General features: G+C 55.3%; 13 non-coding genes across 13 annotated transcripts; 8 read left to right on the forward strand and 5 right to left on the reverse strand.

The window, feature by feature from the left end:
* Positions 1-1,017: 1,017 nt before the first annotated feature.
* Positions 1,018-1,091, forward strand: TRNAN-GUU (transfer RNA asparagine (anticodon GUU)). Its single transcript has one exon. It is a non-coding gene; the product is annotated as a tRNA-Asn (tRNA).
* A 248-nt stretch (positions 1,092-1,339) lies between these two features.
* On the forward strand, positions 1,340-1,411 carry TRNAW-CCA (transfer RNA tryptophan (anticodon CCA)). Its single transcript has one exon. It is a non-coding gene; the product is annotated as a tRNA-Trp (tRNA).
* A 1,769-nt stretch (positions 1,412-3,180) lies between these two features.
* Positions 3,181-3,251, reverse strand: TRNAG-GCC (transfer RNA glycine (anticodon GCC)). Its single transcript has one exon. It is a non-coding gene; the product is annotated as a tRNA-Gly (tRNA).
* A 207-nt stretch (positions 3,252-3,458) lies between these two features.
* Positions 3,459-3,532, forward strand: TRNAN-GUU (transfer RNA asparagine (anticodon GUU)). Its single transcript has one exon. It is a non-coding gene; the product is annotated as a tRNA-Asn (tRNA).
* Positions 3,533-3,780: 248 nt separating this feature from the next.
* TRNAW-CCA (transfer RNA tryptophan (anticodon CCA)) lies at positions 3,781-3,852 on the forward strand. Its single transcript has one exon. It is a non-coding gene; the product is annotated as a tRNA-Trp (tRNA).
* Positions 3,853-3,923: 71 nt separating this feature from the next.
* Positions 3,924-3,994, reverse strand: TRNAG-GCC (transfer RNA glycine (anticodon GCC)). The gene has a single exon. It is a non-coding gene; the product is annotated as a tRNA-Gly (tRNA).
* A 1,610-nt stretch (positions 3,995-5,604) lies between these two features.
* Positions 5,605-5,675, reverse strand: TRNAG-GCC (transfer RNA glycine (anticodon GCC)). Its single transcript has one exon. It is a non-coding gene; the product is annotated as a tRNA-Gly (tRNA).
* A 207-nt stretch (positions 5,676-5,882) lies between these two features.
* On the forward strand, positions 5,883-5,956 carry TRNAN-GUU (transfer RNA asparagine (anticodon GUU)). Its single transcript has one exon. It is a non-coding gene; the product is annotated as a tRNA-Asn (tRNA).
* Positions 5,957-6,204: 248 nt separating this feature from the next.
* On the forward strand, positions 6,205-6,276 carry TRNAW-CCA (transfer RNA tryptophan (anticodon CCA)). The gene has a single exon. It is a non-coding gene; the product is annotated as a tRNA-Trp (tRNA).
* Positions 6,277-8,045: 1,769 nt separating this feature from the next.
* On the reverse strand, positions 8,046-8,116 carry TRNAG-GCC (transfer RNA glycine (anticodon GCC)). The gene has a single exon. It is a non-coding gene; the product is annotated as a tRNA-Gly (tRNA).
* Positions 8,117-8,323: 207 nt separating this feature from the next.
* TRNAN-GUU (transfer RNA asparagine (anticodon GUU)) lies at positions 8,324-8,397 on the forward strand. The gene has a single exon. It is a non-coding gene; the product is annotated as a tRNA-Asn (tRNA).
* A 248-nt stretch (positions 8,398-8,645) lies between these two features.
* TRNAW-CCA (transfer RNA tryptophan (anticodon CCA)) lies at positions 8,646-8,717 on the forward strand. Its single transcript has one exon. It is a non-coding gene; the product is annotated as a tRNA-Trp (tRNA).
* Positions 8,718-10,486: 1,769 nt separating this feature from the next.
* On the reverse strand, positions 10,487-10,557 carry TRNAG-GCC (transfer RNA glycine (anticodon GCC)). Its single transcript has one exon. It is a non-coding gene; the product is annotated as a tRNA-Gly (tRNA).
* Positions 10,558-16,785: the final 6,228 nt, after the last annotated feature.

The raw sequence follows: 16,785 nt of genomic DNA on the forward strand, positions 1-16,785 counted from the left end.
ACTGGCTGGTAGCACACCTACAGAGGAGCAGGGAGCTATGCTAAGCAGGCAACAGAAAAGTCATGTATGTGTCTCATACACTGGGACCGGTAGTAATACTGGCTCTAAGACCATTAGACAGTAGTCTATTCATCATTACGTCCAACAATAACAAGACACTAAGCAAATGAGAAATGCTGTATGGCATAAAGACGCATTATATAACACAAGCTCCAGGCAGGCACACAATTATCAAGATATATATTGAGTCTCAGGAACTGTGCTACAGTTATTAACCTCTGTGGTGCAAATGGTTAGCGCGTTCGGTTGTTAACAGAAAGGTTGGTGGTTCAAGCCCACCCAGGGAAGTATCCTTTTTGCCGGCATGAAACACTTTAATGAAACACAGATACGTACCTCTGCTCTCTCCTGCTTAAGACCCTTTATCTGAACATTTCAATCCTCTGCGTTCTCTCTGCACCTGCAGTCAATTTCATAATTAGGATAGAAAACAAAAGGCCTAGCCCTGTAATACAACTGTAGGCATATGAGGAGGGGAAAATAAGTCAAAAGGCCATCAGCATTTGTTGATCTGGCTTGAAGGCTGTAAGTGTAAGGACCTTGTGGCGCAACGGTAGCGCGTCTGACTCCAGATCAGAAGGTTGCGTGGTCAAATCACGTCGGGGTCACTGCTTACCATTTTATTCCCCACTGAGTTCATATATTTCCTTACGAAAACAAAGTCAAAGGAATGCAGCCTTGCATTGGCCGGGAATCGAACCCGGGCCTCCCGCGTGGCAGGCGAGATTTCTACCACTGAACCACCAATGCTTCACATGGGGAGTTCACAGGCATAGCTCTGTCCAAGACAGTGATCAGGTGCACACACTTAAATTGTACACAGATGAACAAAGTGTGCGCAGCAGACATGACAACGCCAAAGTTTCACATGATGATGGCTTATATAAGACAAGCTCCAGGCAGGCACATACATATCAAGATATATATTGAGTCTAAGGAAAGATGTTGTAGTCACTCGTCTCTGTGGCGCAATCGGTTAGCGCGTTCGGCTGTTAACCGAAAGGTTGGTGGTTCAAGCCCACCCAGGGACGTATTATTTTGCCTGAATGAAACACTTGAATGGAAAACAGATACATACCTTTGCTCTCTCCTGCTGGACACCCTTTCCCTGAATATTTCAATTCTCTGCGTTCTCTCGGCACCTGCAGTCAATTTCATAATTAGGATAGAAAACAAAAGGTCAAGCTCTGTAATACAACTGTAGGCATATGAGGAGGGGAAAATAAGTCAAAAGGCCCACAGCATTTGTTGATCTGGCTCCGAAAGCTGTAAGTGTAAGGACCTCGTGGCGCAACGGTAGCGCGTCTGACTCCAGATCAGAAGGTTGCGTGTTCAAATCACGTCGGGGTCACTGCTTACCATTTTATTCCCCACTGAGGTCATATATTTCCTTTCGAAAACAAAGTCAAAAGAAAGCAGTCTTGCATTGGCCAGGAATCTAACCCGGGCCTCCCGCGTGGCAGGCGAGAATTCTACCACTGAACCACCAATGCTTCACATGGGTTGTTCACAGGCAGAGCTCTGCCCAAGACAGTGATCAGGTGCACACACTTAAATTGTACACATATGAACAAAGTGTGCGCAGCAGATATGATAACGCCAACGTTTCACATGAAGATGGCAAGAATCAGATGCAGGAGACTATAACTATGAATGTCTTTGCATTTGCTGAGGTCACTGGCTTGGGACTAGAGTTGTGTTTATCAGGGCATGATGGCAGGCTGCTCCCGACAAAAGTGGTTCACAGAATGCACCCGCCAGATAACCAGCACTATTGTGTTTCAGATTATCTCACTGAACTCTCCTCCTGGAAAATCCTTCCCACTGGCTTTCCCAGATTCTGTGTCCTCCCCTAAATGCTGGGGTGAAACGGGCAGAGTTCTGCGCCCTGCGTCCCTTTACGCGTCCCTAACGCGCTCCCAACGCGGCCTACAGCCCTGGTCGGGCACAGCCCTGGTCGGGCTTAGATGACTGGAGCCTTTTGTGACCAAGAACTCCGGAAGCCTAGGGTCAGGCCTGTTGCACAGGCATAATGTGCCTTGCCAATCCGGGATTGTTGTGTTTCAGGGCCTAGCCATCAATACTCCTGGGATTTCTTTCCCTGAGAACCCTCTTGTCCCTGTCCTCCCACAAGCCCCAGCTTTTATGTAAAATAAAGTGTGCACCATGGGCCTTCCCCTATTTGCTCTCCCCCCAATCTCTTTCTCCAAAGCTGAGCTCTGAAGGTAAATGTATCTATCTGAGTGAGGGGCTAGGGAGGGCCTTTCCCAGCAGTCTTACAAGTCAAGAGTTCAGAGAAAGCACCTGCTATGGGAGGGAGACTTTGCTCACAGAGAAGTCAAGTCTAACATAACACATCTGATGGGCAAGGCACACGCCTTACTGGCTGGTAGCACACCTACAGAGGAGCAGGGAGCTATGCTAAGCAGGCAACAGAAAAGTCATGTATGTGTCTCATACACTGGGACCGGTAGTAATACTGGCTCTAAGACCATTAGACAGTAGTCTATTCATCATTACGTCCAACAATAACAAGACACTAAGCAAATGAGAAATGCTGTATGGCATAAAGATGCATTATATAACACAAGCTCCAGGCAGGCACACAATTATCAAGATATATATTGAGTCTCAGGAACTGTGCTACAGTTATTAACCTCTGTGGTGCAAATGGTTAGCCCGTTCGGTTGTTAACAGAAAGGTTGTTGGTTCAAGCCCACCCAGGGAAGTATCCTTTTTGCCTGCATGAAACACTTTAATGAAACACAGATACGTACCTCTGCTCTCTCCTGCTTAAGACCCTTTATCTGAACATTTCAATCCTCTGCGTTCTCTCTGCACCTGCAGTCAATTTCATAATTAGGATAGAAAACAAAAGGCCTAGCCCTGTAATACAACTGTAGGCATATGAGGAGGGGAAAATAAGTCAAAAGGCCATCAGCATTTGTTGATCTGGCTTGAAGGCTGTAAGTGTAAGGACCTTGTGGCGCAACGGTAGCGCGTCTGACTCCAGATCAGAAGGTTGCGTGGTCAAATCACGTCGGGGTCACTGCTTACCATTTTATTCCCCACTGAGTTCATATATTTCCTTTCGAAAACAAAGTCAAAGGAACGCAGCCTTGCATTGGCCGGGAATCGAACCCGGGCCTCCCGCGTGGCAGGCGAGAATTCTACCACTGAACCACCAATGCTTCACATGGGGAGTTCACAGGCATAGCTCTGTCCAAGACAGTGATCAGGTGCACACACTTAAATTGTACACATATGAACAAAGTGTGCGCAGCAGACATGACAACGCCAAAGTTTCACATGATGATGGCTTATATAAGACAAGCTCCAGGCAGGCACATACATATCAAGATATATATTGAGTCTAAGGAAAGATGCTGTAGTCACTCGTCTCTGTGGCGCAATCGGTTAGCGCGTTCGGCTGTTAACCGAAAGGTTGGTGGTTCAAGCCCACCCAGGGACGTATTATTTTGCCTGAATGACACACTTGAATGGAAAACAGATACATACCTTTGCTCTCTCCTGCTGGACACCCTTTCCCTGAATATTTCAATTCTCTGCGTTCTCTCGGCACCTGCAGTCAATTTCATAATTAGGATAGAAAACAAAAGGTCAAGCTCTGTAATACAACTGTAGGCATATGAGGAGGGGAAAATAAGTCAAAAGGCCCACAGCATTTGTTGATCTGGCTCCGAAAGCTGTAAGTGTAAGGACCTCGTGGCGCAACGGAAGCGCGTCTGACTCCAGATCAGAAGGTTGCGTGTTCAAATCACGTCGGGGTCACTGCTTACCATTTTATTCCCCACTGAGGTCATATATTTCCTTTCGAAAACAAAGTCAAAAGAAAGCAGTCTTGCATTGGCTGGGAATCGAACCCAGGCCTCCCGCGTGGCAGGCGAGAATTCTACCACTGAACCACCAATGCTTCACATGGGTTGTTCACAGGCAGAGCTCTGCCAAGACAGTGATCAGGTGCACACACTTAAATTGTACACATATGAACAAAGTGTGCGCAGCAGACATGATAACGCCAACGTTTCACATGAAGATGGCAAGAATCAGATGCAGGAGACTATAACTATGAATGTCTTTGCATTTGCTGAGGTCACTGGCTTGGGACTAGAGTTGTGTTTATCAGGGCATGATGGCAGGCTGCTCCCGACAAAAGTGGTTCACAGAATGCACCCGCCAGATCACCAGCACTATTGTGTTTCAGATTATCTCACTGAACTCTCCTCCTGGAAAATCCTTCCCACTGGCTTTCCCAGATTCTGTGTCCTCCCCTAAATGCTGGGGTGAAACGGGCAGAGTTCTGCGCCCTGCGTCCCTTTACACGTCCCTAACGCGCTCCCAACGCGGCCTACAGCCCTGGTTGGGCTTAGATCACTGGAGCCTTTTGTGACCAAGAACTCCGGAAGCCTAGGGTCAGGCCTGTTGCACAGGCATATTGTGCCTTGCCAATCCGGGATTGTTGTGTTTCAGGGCCTAGCCATCAATACTCCTGGGATTTCTTTCCCTGAGAACCCTCTTGTCCCTGTCCTCCCACAAGCCCCAGCTTTTATGTAAAATAAAGTGTGCACCATGGGCCTTCCCCTATTTGCTCTCTCCCCAATCTCTTTCTCCAAAGCTGAGCTCTGAAGGTAAATGTATCTATCTGAGTGAGGGGCTAGGGAGGGCCTTTCCCAGCAGTCTTACAAGTCAAGAGTTCAGAGAAAGCACCTGCTATGGGAGGGAGACTTTGCTCACAGAGAAGTCAAGTCTAACATAACACATCTGATGGGCAAGGCACACGCCTTACTGGCTGGTAGCACACCTACAGAGGAGCAGGGAGCTATGCTAAGCAGGCAACAGAAAAGTCATGTATGTGTCTCATACACTGGGACCGGTAGTAATACTGGCTCTAAGACCATTAGACAGTAGTCTATTCATCATTACGTCCAACAATAACAAGACACTAAGCAAATGAGAAATGCTGTATGGCATAAAGACGCATTATATAACACAAGCTCCAGGCAGGCACACAATTATCAAGATATATATTGAGTCTCAGGAACTGTGCTACAGTTATTAACCTCTGTGGTGCAAATGGTTAGCGCGTTTGGTTGTTAACAGAAAGGTTGGTGGTTCAAGCCCACCCAGGGAAGTATCCTTTTTGCCGGCATGAAACACTTTAATGAAACACAGATACGTACCTCTGCTCTCTCCTGCTTAAGACCCTTTATCTGAACATTTCAATCCTCTGCGTTCTCTCTGCACCTGCAGTCAATTTCATAATTAGGATAGAAAACAAAAGGCCTAGCCCTGTAATACAACTGTAGGCATATGAGGAGGGGAAAATAAGTCAAAAGGCCATCAGCATTTGTTGATCTGGCTTGAAGGCTGTAAGTGTAAGGACCTTGTGGCGCAACGGTAGCGCGTCTGACTCCAGATCAGAAGGTTGCGTGGTCAAATCACGTCGGGGTCACTGCTTACCATTTTATTCCCCACTGAGTTCATATATTTCCTTTCGAAAACAAAGTCAAAGGAACGCAGCCTTGCATTGGCCGGGAATCGAACCCGGGCCTCCCGCGTGGCAGGCGAGAATTCTACCACTGAACCACCAATGCTTCACATGGGGAGTTCACAGGCATAGCTCTGTCCAAGACAGTGATCAGGTGCACACACTTAAATTGTACACATATGAACAAAGTGTGCGCAGCAGACATGACAACGCCAAAGTTTCACATGATGATGGCTTATATAAGACAAGCTCCAGGCAGGCACATACATATCAAGATATATATTGAGTCTAAGGAAAGATGCTGTAGTCACTCGTCTCTGTGGCGCAATCGGTTAGTGCGTTCGGCTGTTAACCGAAAGGTTGGTGGTTCAAGCCCACCCAGGGACGTATTATTTTGCCTGAATGAAACACTTGAATGGAAAACAGATACATACCTTTGCTCTCTCCTGCTGGACACCCTTTCCCTGAATATTTCAATTCTCTGCGTTCTCTCGGCACCTGCAGTCAATTTCATAATTAGGATAGAAAACAAAAGGTCAAGCTCTGTAATACAACTGTAGGCATATGAGGAGGGGAAAATAAGTCAAAAGGCCCACAGCATTTGTTGATCTGGCTCCGAAAGCTGTAAGTGTAAGGACCTCGTGGCGCAACGGTAGCGCGTCTGACTCCAGATCAGAAGGTTGCGTGTTCAAATCACGTCGGGGTCACTGCTTACCATTTTATTCCCCACTGAGGTCATATATTTCCTTTCGAAAACAAAGTCAAAAGAAAGCAGTCTTGCATTGGCTGGGAATCGAACCCGGGCCTCCCGCGTGGCAGGCGAGAATTCTACCACTGAACCACCAATGCTTCACATGGGTTGTTCACAGGCAGAGCTCTGCCCAAGACAGTGATCAGGTGCACACACTTAAATTGTACACATATGAACAAAGTGTGCGCAGCAGACATGATAACGCCAACGTTTCACATGAAGATGGCAAGAATCAGATGCAGGAGACTATAACTATGAATGTCTTTGCATTTGCTGAGGTCACTGGCTTGGGACTAGAGTTGTGTTTATCAGGGCATGATGGCAGGCTGCTCCCGACAAAAGTGGTTCACAGAATGCACCCGCCAGATCACCAGCACTATTGTGTTTCAGATTATCTCACTGAACTCTCCTCCTGGAAAATCCTTCCCACTGGCTTTCCCAGATTCTGTGTCCTCCCCTAAATGCTGGGGTGAAACGGGCAGAGTTCTGCGCCCTGCGTCCCTTTACACGTCCCTAACGCGCTCCCAACGCGGCCTACAGCCCTGGTCGGGCACAGCCCTGGTCGGGCTTAGATCACTGGAGCCTTTTGTGACCAAGAACTCCGGAAGCCTAGGGTCAGGCCTGTTGCACAGGCATATTGTGCCTTGCCAATCCGGGATTGTTGTGTTTCAGGGCCTAGCCATCAATACTCCTGGGATTTCTTTCCCTGAGAACCCTCTTGTCCCTGTCCTCCCACAAGCCCCAGCTTTTATGTAAAATAAAGTGTGCACCATGGGCCTTCCCCTATTTGCTCTCTCCCCAATCTCTTTCTCCAAAGCTGAGCTCTGAAGGTAAATGTATCTATCTGAGTGAGGGGCTAGGGAGGGCCTTTCCCAGCAGTCTTACAAGTCAAGAGTTCAGAGAAAGCACCTGCTATGGGAGGGAGACTTTGCTCACAGAGAAGTCAAGTCTAACATAACACATCTGATGGGCAAGGCACACGCCTTACTGGCTGGTAGCACACCTACAGAGGAGCAGGGAGCTATGCTAAGCAGGCAACAGAAAAGTCATGTATGTGTCTCATACACTGGGACCGGTAGTAATACTGGCTCTAAGACCATTAGACAGTAGTCTATTCATCATTACGTCCAACAATAACAAGACACTAAGCAAATGAGAAATGCTGTATGGCATAAAGACGCATTATATAACACAAGCTCCAGGCAGGCACACAATTATCAAGATATATATTGAGTCTCAGGAACTGTGCTACAGTTATTAACCTCTGTGGTGCAAATGGTTAGCGCGTTCGGTTGTTAACAGAAAGGTTGGTGGTTCAAGCCCACCCAGGGAAGTATCCTTTTTGCCAGCATGAAACACTTTAATGAAACACAGATACGTACCTCTGCTCTCTCCTGCTTAAGACCCTTTATCTGAACATTTCAATCCTCTGCGTTCTCTCTGCACCTGCAGTCAATTTCATAATTAGGATAGAAAACAAAAGGCCTAGCCCTGTAATACAACTGTAGGCATATGAGGAGGGGAAAATAAGTCAAAAGGCCATCAGCATTTGTTGATCTGGCTTGAAGGCTGTAAGTGTAAGGACCTTGTGGCGCAACGGTAGCGCGTCTGACTCCAGATCAGAAGGTTGCGTGGTCAAATCACGTCGGGGTCACTGCTTACCATTTTATTCCCCACTGAGTTCATATATTTCCTTTCGAAAACAAAGTCAAAGGAACGCAGCCTTGCATTGGCCGGGAATCGAACCCGGGCCTCCCGCGTGGCAGGCGAGAATTCTACCACTGAACCACCAATGCTTCACATGGGGAGTTCACAGGCATAGCTCTGTCCAAGACAGTGATCAGGTGCACACACTTAAATTGTACACAGATGAACAAAGTGTGCGCAGCAGACATGACAACGCCAAAGTTTCACATGATGATGGCTTATATAAGACAAGCTCCAGGCAGGCACATACATATCAAGATATATATTGAGTCTAAGGAAAGATGCTGTAGTCACTCGTCTCTGTGGCGCAATCGGTTAGCGCGTTCGGCTGTTAACCGAAAGGTTGGTGGTTCAAGCCCACCCAGGGACGTATTATTTTGCCTGAATGAAACACTTGAATGGAAAACAGATACATACCTTTGCTCTCTCCTGCTGGACACCCTTTCCCTGAATATTTCAATTCTCTGCGTTCTCTCGGCACCTGCAGTCAATTTCATAATTAGGATAGAAAACAAAAGGTCAAGCTCTGTAATACAACTGTAGGCATATGAGGAGGGGAAAATAAGTCAAAAGGCCCACAGCATTTGTTGATCGGGCTCCGAAAGCTGTAAGTGTAAGGACCTCGTGGCGCAACGGTAGCGCGTCTGACTCCAGATCAGAAGGTTGCGTGTTCAAATCACGTCGGGGTCACTGCTTACCATTTTATTCCCCACTGAGGTCATATATTTCCTTTCGAAAACAAAGTCAAAAGAAAGCAGTCTTGCATTGGCCAGGAATCTAACCCGGGCCTCCCGCGTGGCAGGCGAGAATTCTACCACTGAACCACCAATGCTTCACATGGGTTGTTCACAGGCAGAGCTCTGCCCAAGACAGTGATCAGGTGCACACACTTAAATTGTACACATATGAACAAAGTGTGCGCAGCAGATATGATAACGCCAACGTTTCACATGAAGATGGCAAGAATCAGATGCAGGAGACTATAACTATGAATGTCTTTGCATTTGCTGAGGTCACTGGCTTGGGACTAGAGTTGTGTTTATCAGGGCATGATGGCAGGCTGCTCCCGACAAAAGTGGTTCACAGAATGCACCCGCCAGATAACCAGCACTATTGTGTTTCAGATTATCTCACTGAACTCTCCTCCTGGAAAATCCTTCCCACTGGCTTTCCCAGATTCTGTGTCCTCCCCTAAATGCTGGGGTGAAACGGGCAGAGTTCTGCACCCTGCGTCCCTTTACGCGTCCCTAACGCGCTCCCAACGCGGCCTACAGCCCTGGTCGGGCACAGCCCTGGTCGGGCTTAGATCACTGGAGCCTTTTGTGACCAAGAACTCCGGAAGCCTAGGGTCAGGCCTGTTGCACAGGCATAATGTGCCTTGCCAATCCGGGATTGTTGTGTTTCAGGGCCTAGCCATCAATACTCCTGGGATTTCTTTCCCTGAGAACCCTCTTGTCCCTGTCCTCCCACAAGCCCCAGCTTTTATGTAAAATAAAGTGTGCACCATGGGCCTTCCCCTATTTGCTCTCCCCCCAATCTCTTTCTCCAAAGCTGAGCTCTGAAGGTAAATGTATCTATCTGAGTGAGGGGCTAGGGAGGGCCTTTCCCAGCCGTCTTACAAGTCAAGAGTTCAGAGAAAGTACCTGCTATGGGAGGGAGACTTTGCTCACAGAGAAGTCAAGTCTAACATAACACATCTGATGGGCAAGGCACACGGCTTACTGGCTGGTAGCACACCTACAGAGGAGCAGGGAGCTATGCTAAGCAGGCAACAGAAAAGTCATGTATGTGTCTCATACACTGGGACCGGTAGTAATACTGGCTCTAAGACCATTAGACAGTAGTCTATTCATCATTACGTCCAACAATAACAAGACACTAAGCAAATGAGAAATGCTGTATGGCATAAAGATGCATTATATAACACAAGCTCCAGGCAGGCACACAATTATCAAGATATATATTGAGTCTCAGGAACTGTGCTACAGTTATTAACCTCTGTGGTGCAAATGGTTAGTGCGTTCGGTTGTTAACAGAAAGGTTGTTGGTTCAAGCCCACCCAGGGAAGTATCCTTTTTGCCTGCATGAAACACTTTAATGAAACACAGATACGTACCTCTGCTCTCTCCTGCTTAAGACCCTTTATCTGAACATTTCAATCCTCTGCGTTCTCTCTGCACCTGCAGTCAATTTCATAATTAGGATAGAAAACAAAAGGCCTAGCCCTGTAATACAACTGTAGGCATATGAGGAGGGGAAAATAAGTCAAAAGGCCATCAGCATTTGTTGATCTGGCTTGAAGGCTGTAAGTGTAAGGACCTTGTGGCGCAACGGTAGCGCGTCTGACTCCAGATCAGAAGGTTGCGTGGTCAAATCACGTCGGGGTCACTGCTTACCATTTTATTCCCCACTGAGTTCATATATTTCCTTTCGAAAACAAAGTCAAAGGAACGCAGCCTTGCATTGGCCGGGAATCGAACCCGGGCCTCCCGCGTGGCAGGCAAGAATTCTACCACTGAACCACCAATGCTTCACATGGGGAGTTCACAGGCATAGCTCTGTCCAAGACAGTGATCAGGTGCACACACTTAAATTGTACACATATGAACAAAGTGTGCGCAGCAGACATGACAACGCCAAAGTTTCACATGATGATGGCTTATATAAGACAAGCTCCAGGCAGGCACATACATATCAAGATATATATTGAGTCTAAGGAAAGATGCTGTAGTCCAGGGGTGCCCAAACCTGTCCTGGCGGGCCGTATCCATGCCAGATTTTTGGGATATCCCCATCTGGTGATCACGGTTCGATCCCCGGCGCCGGCGGCAGATCAGAGTGCCCAGGACGGGGTCCATGTGACCCGGGCAGTCCTATCCCCTGGGTGTACGTGGTTGTCCGACATGTCGGTCGTATTTGCTTTTACGTACCGGATCGGAATCGGCCCCCATAAAATCGTACGTAAAGTATATAGCAAATCAACCTGAAATCTGCTGGGTCAGAAAGGGCTCGATTCCGATCCGTGTCGGAAGGTTAGGAGTCCGTACGAATTTGTCGGGACGGCATGGCAGAGTGCCCGGGACGGGCTCCATGCGTCCCGGGCATTCGTCCCCCGGGCGTCCGGGGCTACATCCAGGCTGACGGTATGGCAGAGTGCCCGGGTCGGGCTCCATGGTTTTCACGGTGGTCCTCCCCTGGGTGTCAGGGGGCTCCTGGCCGACGGCATGGAAAAGTACCCAGGACGGGCTCCATGCGTCCCGGGCATTTGTCCCCCGGGCGTCCGGGGCTCCATCCAGGCTGACGGCATGGCAGAGTGCCCGGGTCGGGCTCCATGGTTTCCAGGGTGGTCCTCCCCAGGGTGTCGGGGCGCTCCATGCCGAAGGCATGGAAAAGTGCCCAGGATGGGCTCCATGCGTCCCGGGCATTTGTCCCCCGGGCGTCCGGGGCTCCATCCAGGCCGACGGCATGGCAGAGTGCCCGGGTCGGGCTCCATGGCTTTCACGGTGGTCCTCCCCTGGGTGTCTGGGGGCTCCAGGCCGAAGGCATGGAAAAGTGCCCAGGACGGGCTCCATGCATCCCGGGCACGGGCACGGGGACGGGGACAGGGTCGGGAGAGTCCAGGCGGCTTCACTTTCGTGTCCAGCCATCTGATCGCCCAGATTCCCTCGGCCATCTGGTCGCCCGGATCCCCTCGGGCATCTGGTCGCCCGCAACGCTTTCCTATGGGGCGACCAGATGGCCGAACTTCCCTGGAAGTCCCGATGAGGTGCCATTCGCCGCCCGGATCCCAGCGAGGGCTCCAGGAGGTTGGGTACATTCGCGCCTTGGGTCCCCTCTGTCACCTCGCGTGCACAGATTACAAGAAAAGGGGGTAATTTTCCTCCGGATTACTAGGGAGAAGGGTACGCCCGGACACCCCTCCGAGGCTGGTGGTTCTCTGCCATGGGGACCAGATGGGCTATGCCTGGGCAACACCTCCCTAGGCCACCCGGGGCTTCCTTCCTCCAGGCCAACTGCATGTCAAATTGCCCAGGACGGGCTCCATGGCTCCTGGGCAGTCGTCCCCCGGGCGTCCGGGGCTCCATCCAGGCTGACGGCATTGAAAAGTGCCCAGGACGGGCTCCATGCGTCCCGGGCATTCGTCCCCTGGGCGTCCGGGGCTCCATCTAGGCTGACGGTATGGCAGAGTGCCCGGGTCGGGCTCCATGGTTTTCACGGTGGTCCTCCCCTGGGTGTCTGGGGGCTCCAGGCCGAAGGCATGGAAAAGTGCCCAGGACGGGCTCCATGCGTCCCGGGCATTCGTCCCCCGGGCGTCCGGGGCACCCATCTCCATGAGGCCAACGGCATTGGCAAAGTACCCAGGACGGGCTCCATGGGTCCCGGGCAGACCTCCCCCCGGGCGTCCGGGGCTCCCACCTCCAGGCCGACGGAATGTCAAAGTACCCAGGACGGGCTCCATGGGTCCCGGGCAGCTTCCCCCGGGGCGTCCGGGGCACCCACCTCCAGGCCGACGGCATGTCAAAGTACCCAGGACGGGCTCCACGGGTCCCGGGCATTCCTCCCCCAGGTCGTCCGGGCCCTAGAGCTCCGGTGGTCCAACCTGCGCCTGAGGCCCAGCCGGGGTCCAAGAGCCCTGCCTTGCGTGGGCAGGCAGTCAGGAACCCTACCGCGAAGGCTTGAGATGGATGGGGAGCTGGGAGTCCTTTCGATCCCGGCCCTCTGGTCGCCCGCGATGCTTTCCAATGGGGCGACCAGATGGCCGGGCTTCCCTGGAAGTCCCGATGAGGTGCCATTCGGCTCCTGGATCCCAGCTAGGGCTCCATGAGGTCGGGTTCTTTTACGCCTTGGGTCCCCTCTGTCACCTCGCGTGCACGGATTGCAAGAAAGGGGGGTAATTTCCCTCCGGATTACTAGGGGCAGGGTACGCCCGGACACCTCTCCAGGGCTGGTGGTTCTCTGCCCGGGGGACCAGATGAGATATGCCTGGGCAACACCTCTCCCGGGCGTCTGGGGGCTCCATTCTCCGGGCCAACGGCATGGCTCAATGCCCAGGACGGGCTCCACGTGTCCCGGACAGACCTCCCCTGGGCGTCCGGGGCACCCATCTCCATGAGGCCAACGGGATGGCAAAGTACCCGGGAAGGGCTCCACGGGTCCCGGGCAGCCTTCCCCCGGGCGTCCGGGGCTCCCACCTTTAGGCCGACGGCATGTCACACTGCCCAGGACGGGCTCCATGGGCCCCGGACAGACCTCCCCCGGGCGTCCGGGGCACCCATCTCCAGGAGGCCAACGGGATGGCAAAGTACCCGGGAAGGGCTCCACGGGTCCCGGGCAGCCTTCCCCCGCTCGTCCGGGGCTCCCACCTCCAGGCCGACGGCATGTCACAGTGCCCAGGACGGGCCCCATGGGCCCCGGACAGCCCTCCCCCCGGGCGTTCGGGGCACATATCTCCAGGAGGCCAACGGCGTTGCAAAGTACCCGGAAAGGACTCCACGGGTACCGGGCAGTCCTCCCCCCGGGCGTCCGGGGCACCCATCTCCATGAGGCCAACGGCATTGGCAAAGTACCCGGGAGGGGCTCCACGGGTCCCGGGCAGGCCTCCCCCGGGCGTCCAGGGCACCCACCTCAAGGCCGACGGCATGTAAAAGTGCCCAGGACGGGCTCCATGGGTCCCGGGCAGCCCACCCCCGGGCATCCGGGGCACCCATCTCCAGGAGGCCAACGGCGTTGCAAAGTACCCGGGAAGGGCTCCACGGGTACCGGGCAGTCCTCCCCCGGGCGTCCGGGGGCTCCCTTCTCCAGGCCGACGGCATGGTTCAATGCCCAGGACGGGACGTCAAGTGGCCAGGACGGGCTCCATGCGTCCCGGGCATTCGTCCCGGGACGGGGACGGGGTGGGGAAGAGTCCAGGCGGCTTCACCTCCATGCCCAGCCATCTGGTCGCCCGGATTCCCTCGGCCATCTGGTCGCCCGGATCCCCTCGGGCATCTGGTCGCCCGCAACGCTTTCCTATGGGGGGGACCAGATGGCCGAACTTCCCTGGAAGTCTTAATGAGGTGCCATTCGCCTCCCGGATCCCAGCGAGGGCTCCATGAGGTCGGGGTCTTTCACGCCTTGGGTCCCCTCTGTCACCTCGCGTGCACAGATTGCAAGAAAGGGGGGTAATTTGCCTCCGGATTACTATGGGGCAGGGTATGCCCGGACACCCCTCCAGGGTTGGTGGTTCTCTGCCATGGGGACCAGATGGGATATGCCTGGGCAACACCTCCCTAGGCCACCCGGAGCTTCCTTCCTCCAGGCCAACTGCATGTCAAATTGCCCAGGACGGGCTCCATGGCTCTTGGGCAGTCGTCCCCCGGGCGTCCGGTGCTCCATCCAGGCCGACGGCATGGCAGAGTGCCCGGGACAGGCTCCATGCGTCCCGGGCCATCGCCCCCCCGGGCGTCCGGGGCTCCATCCAGGCTGACGGCATGGCAGAGTGCCCAGGACGGGCTCCACGGGCCCCGGTCATCCGGGGCACCCTTCCCCGGGGCAGCGGCATGTCAGAGTGCCCAGGACCAGTTCCACGGGTCCCGGGCAGTCCTCCCCCGGGCGTCCGGGGCTCCCTTCCCCGGGCCAAAGCATTTCAGAGTGCCCAGGACGGGCTCCACGGGTTCCGGGCGTCCAGGTCTCCCTTCCCCGGGCCAACGGCTTGTCAGAGTGCCCAGGACGGGCTCCACGGGCCCCGGGCGTCCGGGGCACCCTTCCCCGGGCCAGCGGCATGTCAGAGTGCCCAGGACGAGTTCCACGGGTCCCGGGCAGTCCTCCCCCCCGGGTGTCCGGGGCTCCCTTCCCCGGGCCAAAGCATTTCAGAGTGCCCAGGACGGGCTCCACGGGTCCCGGACGTCCGGGGCTCCCTTCCCCGGGCCAACGGCATACAGGAGTGCCCAGGACGGGCTCCACGGGTCCCGGACGTCCGGGGCTCCCTTCCCCGGGCCAACGGCATACAGGAGTGCCCAGGACGGGCTCCACAGGTCCCGGTTGTCTGGGGCTCCCTTCCCCGGGCCAACGGCTTGTCAGAGTGCCAAGGACGGGCTCCACGGGTCCCGGTCGTCTGGGGTCCCTCCCCCGGGCCAACAGCAGGTCAGAGTGCCCAGGACGGGCTCCACGGGTCCCGGGCAGCCCACCCCCCGGGCGTTCGGGGCACCCATCTCCAGGAGGCCAACGGCGTTGCAAAGTACCCGGGAAGGGCTCCACGGGTACCGGGCAGTCCTCCCCCGGGCGTCCGGGGCTCCCTTCTCCAGGCCAACGGCATGGTTGAATGCCCAGGACGGGCTCCATGTGTCCCAGACAGACCTCCCCCGGGCGTCCGGGGCACCCATCTCCAGGCCAACGGCATGGCTCAATGCCCAGGACGGGCTCCATGGGTCCCGGGAGGCGTCCCATGCGCCTCCGGGCTTGGGAGCCCCGGCTGGGTCCAGGGGCCCGGGCGGGCCCCGGGTCGGGTGCTCCGGCCCTGGTCCCTGTCTCCCAGCCTACCGCACTGCCAAGGGCCTAGGAATGGGTTCCGTTGTTCCCGGGGAGCCTCCCCTTGCTTGGCTGGGTTCAGGAGCAGTGGCTAGGGCCCCTGAGGGCCCGGGGAGGGCGGCCTCCCCACCCCGGGCTCTGTCCTTGGTCCTGCTGCGTGGCAGGGTGCCCGGGACGGGGTCCGGAGGGACCGGGGAGGCGTCCCATGCACCTCCGGGCTTGGGAGCCCCGGCTCGGTCCAGGGGCCCGGGCGGGCCCCGGGTCGGGTGCTCCGGCCCTGGTCCCTGTCTCCCAGCCTACCGCACTGCCAAGGGCCTAGGAATGGGTTCCGTTGTTCCCGGGGAGCCTCCCCTTGCTTGGCTGGGTTCAGGAGCAGTGGCTAGGGCCCCTGAGGGCCCGGGGAGGGCGGCCTCCCCACCCCGGGCTCTGTCCTTGGTCCTGCTGCATGGCAGGGTGCCCGGGACGGGGTCCGGAGGGACCGGGGAGGCGTCCCATGCACCTCCGGGCTTGGGAGCCCCGACTGGGTCCAGGGGCCCGGCCGGGCCCCGGGTCGGGTGCTCCGGCCCAGGGCCCTGTCTCCCAGCCTGCCGCACTGCCAATGGCCCGGGAAGGGGTTCCGATGTGCCCGGGGAGCCTCCCCTTGCTTGGCTGGGTTCAGGAGCAGTGGCTAGGGCCCCTGAGGGCCCGGGGAGGGCGGCCTCCCCACCCCGGGCTCTGTCCTTGGTCCTGCTGCGTGGCAGGGTGCCCGGGACGGGGTCCGGAGGGACCGGGGAGGCGTCCCATGCACCTCCGGGCTTGGGAGCCCCGGCTGCGTCCAGGGGCCCGGCCGGGCCCCGGGTCGGGTGCTCCGGCCCTGGGCCCTGTCTCCCAGCCTGCCGCACTGCCAAGGGCCCGGGAAGGGGTTCCGATGTGCCCGGGGAGCCTCCCCTTGCTTGGCTGGGTTCAGGAGCAGTGGCTAGGGCCCCTGAGGGCCCGGGGAGGGCGGCCTCCCCACCCCGGGCTCTGTCCTTGGTCCTGCTGCGTGGCAGGGTGCCCGGGACGGGGTCCGGAGGGACCGGGGAGGCGTCCCATGCGCCTCCGGGCTTGGGAGCCCCGGCTGGGTCCAGGGGCCCGGGCGGGCCCCGGGTCGGGTGCTCCGGCCCTGGGCCCTGTCTCCCAGCCTGCCGCACGGCCAAGGGCCCGGGAAGGGGTTCCGATGTGCCCGGGGAGCCTCCCCTTGCTTGGCTGGGTTCAGGAGCAGTGGCTAGGGCCC

This window comes from Lissotriton helveticus, chromosome 1_2 (genome assembly GCF_964261635.1).
Source record: "Lissotriton helveticus chromosome 1_2, aLisHel1.1, whole genome shotgun sequence".
NCBI classification, from domain to species: domain Eukaryota; kingdom Metazoa; phylum Chordata; class Amphibia; order Caudata; family Salamandridae; genus Lissotriton; species Lissotriton helveticus.